We start from the raw sequence: 5,780 nt of genomic DNA, 5'->3' as shown, positions 1-5,780 counted from the left end.
TATCTTTTTCCTCGTTGAACTGTGACAGTCTAAACATAAGATGTAGGATAGCTCAGAGTCTAAATTCAACAAAGGGTTCCTATGTGAGTCATCTTTAAATTTAACATCACTTAGTCATACGATAATTATTATTGTTATACCCCCCAACTCAAATACGTTTTCTGATTGGAGCAGAACGTGTCACGTGTCATTGGTCAAAACTTCATGACGCCCTAGGGCAACAACAACTTGAACTTTCGACTCACACGTGATCAGGTCGTGCACCTTTGAAACGGCGGCAAATCTGTACGCCAGCTGACGTCAAGCAAATAATTTTTATCTGTGTATTGTTCTATTTTGACCTCAATGTTTCCCTCGGCTTCGCCTCGGGGAACATTGAGGGTCTCGGGGAAACAAAACTCACTGTTTCCCTTGGGGCCAGTCATTAAGTGCTTAGTGTTACAACCACCTATCATACATGCTTGCTTACTTTTAACAAATTCAATCTCTTGTACCTTCACCACTGGTTCCAATAGGAGTACAAGTTCGGAAAGGATTAAGCTGTTGTCATTGTTTCCTTTAAAATAGACTTTAATATTCCCTGGCTATCTCTTGAAACACTCTGACCGTATGATCTTTACTCTGTTAGGAACATTATAGAAATTAATGATTACAAACCACATGTAAAGTGAGAAGAATGACAGGGATGCATCTAAGCCAGTCGCTCGCCATTTTAATCTGCCTAACCACTCCAAAAAACACATGGCTATCTGCGGCCTTTCCCTACATCTACAATCCTAGACAAAACTGTTGGGAAGGTTAGCACTTTTGGAGTCTTCATTGCTTCTCTCCCCTCCCCCCTCCTTCAATGTTGTGTAAAACTGAATGGTTTCAGTGGGAAATTGTTGAGTTGCCTTCCAACATTGAATAGGGGGGAGGGGGGCTATGTACGAAAAAGTGAAACTATTTCTTTTGAGCTTTAACAGAAGCGGGTTGAAATACAGCTCTGGTGTGGTTCATTTACATAACCTTCCCAACTACTTTTGTCTATGATTGTCTGAAAATTCAGGGTGTGGTCTTAAATTGGAAAGACGACTTTTTCCTTAGCGTTTACAGTTCCTTTGAAAAACAAGCACAATTAGTGTTTTCTTTAACATTTAACTGCTTTTTGCCATGTTATCATGAATTTTAGGCGTTTATCTGGTTAAAAATAAGGCAAGTTTTCAACTTTCATTACATGTGTTAGGACGTCATGTTGCATTGGTGTCTCAATACGGTATCAAGTTGTAGAGCTACTAAAATGATGAAAATTGCTTCGTAAATGAACAGAAAGGGGAGGAAACTAAATGATAGTTAATTAAAGCCAAAAAGCCGGTCTTGAAAGGTCAAACGAGTTCACGTACTAAACTCTTACAATGTCAGTTGCACTTTGTCAAGTTGAGAGCAGCGCCTTTTAAAAACGTCATATGCATTTCAAACAGATCACGGAGTCACATTAAATAAGTAAATTAACAGTGATTACTTCTTTTAGCGTGACTAGGATGGCCTGTCAATCATTGACCTATTTTGGGAACAGTAAACATGTATGTGAACATTACTCCATTACATTACTCCATAAGAAAATGCACAATATATGCCCAGTGAATGTGATATTTTGCAACAATAACGTAGTTATATGTAAAGCATACTGGAACACGTACAATGTTTTTCTCATTACGGACAAAAGCTATTGTATCTACTTATTTTCAACATTACTCCATTGAAACCATGTATACACAAAGGTTAATTAGATACATTATTTCAATTTAAGCTCTCTTTATGGAGTAATGTTGCAATTTACCTAAAATAAAGCTGAAATGACCATGAAAAGTCCTACTACTATTTTCTTTGAAACCCTTTACACTCCAGTTTCAATATTTTATCTGTAGCTGTGCTGTAAAGGCATTATTTTAGGCTTCGAAAATGGAGTAATGTTTGGAGTAATGTAAGTGCTCTTGCACTGCTCGCACCATTTCTTGCTAAATCGATTGAAATAAATCAGTTTTTGTCATTCTTCCAATGTCCTCAAAATAAGAAAGCTTTCTATTAACGAATATGAAACATGAAACAACAAAAATGTATTTTTATGACATTCTTAGTAAACGTTTTCCCAACAGAACGGATTTTGGAGTAACGTTATGAAGCGTCACGCAAGTCCAAAGCATAAAACGATGATTTTAACCAAATTTCAGTATTGTGAGATTTTATTTATGCATTGGAAAGTACATTATAAGAACATGTCCAGAATAAGAAATGGAAGCCACATGTCAAATGCTACGAGAGTTATAAGCGTTCAAAGCAGATTTCCTACTCTCATACAATCCTAGACAAAACTGTTGGGAAGGTTAGCACTTTTGGAGTCTTCATTGCTTCTCTCCCCTCTCCCCTCCTTCAATGTTGTGTAAAACTGAATGGTTTCAGTGGGAAATTGTTGAGTTGCCTTCCAACATTGAATAGGGGGGAGGGGGGCTATGTACGAAAAAGTGAAACTATTTCTTTTGAGCTTTAACAGAAGCGGGTTGAAATACAGCTCTGGTGTGGTTCATTTACATAACCTTCCCAACTACTTTTGTCTATGATTGTAGGTACGACGGAAAGCCGCAAGAATCTGGAACAAAAATTCATCTTTCAAATCGGCACCCTTAATCCTCACGGTATTAACGAACGCTTTTCATTTAACTAATATATTCCTATCTTTCACGTTGCCATGTTACCACCAATAGCGTAGCTCCTACTCTACTATAAAAACTACACGTAACCCATAATCCCTCGATTCGCTCTGATGAAGGGCTAACGCTCGAAACGTCAGCTTTTAGAATCTCTGTACGGTGGCCAATTTACATTATCAACTCTGTTGATAAAACCAAATTTTTGTATACATGTAAAGTGAGCACAGTGCAAGAAGATAATATAATGTTTCCATCAGACTCAAGCTGAAGTCCACCAGGTTTTTCAAATGAAAAGCAAATACAGACAAAACAGGTCTAACATTCCTCCTGAGACTGACATAGTGACTCAATTTCAAATTTGATTTCATGTGAATTATTCAGATAGAGAAAAAAAAATTCCAGAACAGCCATTATTACAAACTTTAATTGAAGAGAATTATTTTTTAATGGACGAAATGCAAAAATTTGTGGAAAGTGGATCATTTATGAAACCATTAATTAAAAGGCATCAAATTTGTAATAATTATTATTATTATTTATTAATATTTTTTTAATTTCAATTTTTTTTCTATACTTCTTTTATTAAAAGACGAAAGGCCAACAAACTAGTTTATAAAAAGCTCATATCTATGAAAGCTATTAGCCCTGAAAAAAAGCCAAATTTGTAATAATTAATCCATCAGTAACAAATTCACTATTGGAAGGAAGCTTTGCCTGTAAACGTCCTTGGTTACTAATTCCCTCCTAAGGTTTGGTCTGTAATACATGTAATAGTACTAGTCAGGGTACATTATTCTGACAGTATATTGCAATAATAGTTTTAGGAATGGAAGCAATCTCTGACTTGAATAGTATAAGGGAAATCAATAGTTTGTTAATTTCATAAGAAATCACGAATTGGCTCAGTTTTCATTGTAAAGCCTTTTTAGTTCAGCCGTCATTCCTGCTTTGCCTTTCCTTGTTATTTTGACCTTATCACTTGCAGATGGAGGAGTGGTCTGCTCACAAGGTGGGTGGCTGGTTGTATCGGACTTGTTTTTCTCTGCCAAATCAACAATGAACATGTTTCTTTATGACAGTTTTGAACATGGTAATTACCTACTACATAATATTCCTAATGTTGGCACACTTGTTGCATTACATAGCAGGCCTATTACATGTTTCAACTCCTTTATACATATACATGGGTTTTGGGATCCTACTGGCATAACGCTTGCCCTTGTAAAAACACAAGGTATAAATTGTACATACATACTGGAAAAAGTACCAAGAAAATCTTTAAGGCATGAGTGGTCCATCATTTTCAGTGCCACACCAGAAATTTCTTGTTCTATATGACAAAAATCAATACCTTGACAATATTTATATTGAAAACATGTTTTCAGCTATTAAAGAAAATAAATTGGTATTTATGAGTTACTGTGTTGCAACGAACCTTCAAACAGGGTCCCTTCGTCTGCAAAGCCCTCTTGCTCCTGGAGCCACCTGCTGACATCCACAGGAATCCATTCTTTTATGTGTACCCCAATTGATTTGATAGTTCCCAAAACAAATAAAGTAACACATATTCAACTGTTAAAAAGAGGTTTTCCAAAGGAGTTAGAAGCCTACTTAATTGTAAATATTATTTGGTAAACCGCATTAAACCTAAGCTTACACTAGTTTCTCGAATGCTAAGTGTAGGTTCTATACCCTGTTAATATAATTTAAAGCAGTGATTGCAATAGCTCTATAGACATGGGGAGGGGATTTTCTATTTCTGCCTTGGAACCCCATATTTATAATGTAATTTGTTAGGTACTTTACGTAATTTCACACAAGAAAATAGAAAATAAGATACTTTGTATGCCGTTGTTTTTTCTTTTTATGGCCTGGGCTCACTGCGCCATGTTCAAACATTTTCTCATCTTAAATTTTCGGCTTCATGCTATAAATAGATTAATCTTCAATCAGTTGTTCCTGACTAGTTCCATGTAATTGAAAAGCTTAGCTACTTTGTCATTCCCTTTCAATATATTAAGATACTATAAATAAAATAACTGATGTTTGTGTGTTACGCGATATATAATACACCGTGAGCTCTAGCTAGCGCTAGCGCTGGTCACATATTTTGCTAACCTTCTAATGGCTTAAAATTAGCCATATCTTCCTAGCCCGTAAAGCAAACTAAACATTCCAGTGTAAGTTCCCAATTTAACTTTTGGTACAGAAAAAAGTATTGAAAACAAACAAAGAATGCTGAAATAAAATGTGCAAACTTTTTCCTGCACGACGACGACGACTAGCTACAGCTGAATGAACTTTTCACGGCATTTGGCACTTGTGCACCTGAGATAAGGCCATTTTACCACGGTATTTTGGCGCGAAATTTCGCGCCTTTTTCCCAGCATCCCAAGTGTTACCTGGGTCCTCAATGTCACACCACTGATCATCGGTTGACCGGTTCGTTCTTGGTCTGTTGTTGTTCCTTGCGTTATTCTTTTTTTATATCCCTTTGTGATCTTCTTTATTATGCGTCGGACCGTCAATATCTCATTTTAGTATGCCTTTGTAAAGATTCTTTGGAGGCCGTCAGTATTTCATGTTCATTGCCCTTGTGACAAATGCAAAGGAAGAGCAACATGGCGGATGACAGCTTGGAGACACATGCGAGCCAACATTCCTGGTGAATGTGACAGTGGCCATGCAAACCAGTTGGCAAACGATGTTGCTAAGGAGCACTCGGTTAGGGAAGAAATGGAGTTTTCGGATGTGGATAATTTTAGTGATGACTTGAGCGCAACAGAAGAAAATTTGTTTCTGTTTTTGTGGAATTCAGATGTCGACTCAAAAGGAAGTGAAGAGCCATCTCCCGGGGTGGAAATTGAAGTGTAGCAGAAACTGCATCTTATGACAGTATGGCAGGTGACCACCACGACGATAATTCAAACATTCCACTAAAGGCATTTATTCGCGATGCAGTCTTGCGCCTTCTTGAAATGAATGAGAAATTGAGCTGTTCTGAAAAACACTTTGAAGAGTTGTTGGAGTGGGGGAAAAAACTTCATGTCGATGGCAACCCACACGCCGTGGAACACTGGCCCAACAACTGGA

This window comes from Montipora foliosa, chromosome 11 (assembly GCF_036669935.1).
Source record: "Montipora foliosa isolate CH-2021 chromosome 11, ASM3666993v2, whole genome shotgun sequence".
Taxonomy (NCBI): Eukaryota; Metazoa; Cnidaria; class Anthozoa; order Scleractinia; family Acroporidae; genus Montipora; species Montipora foliosa.
Note: the sequence above shows the minus strand (reverse complement) of the source record.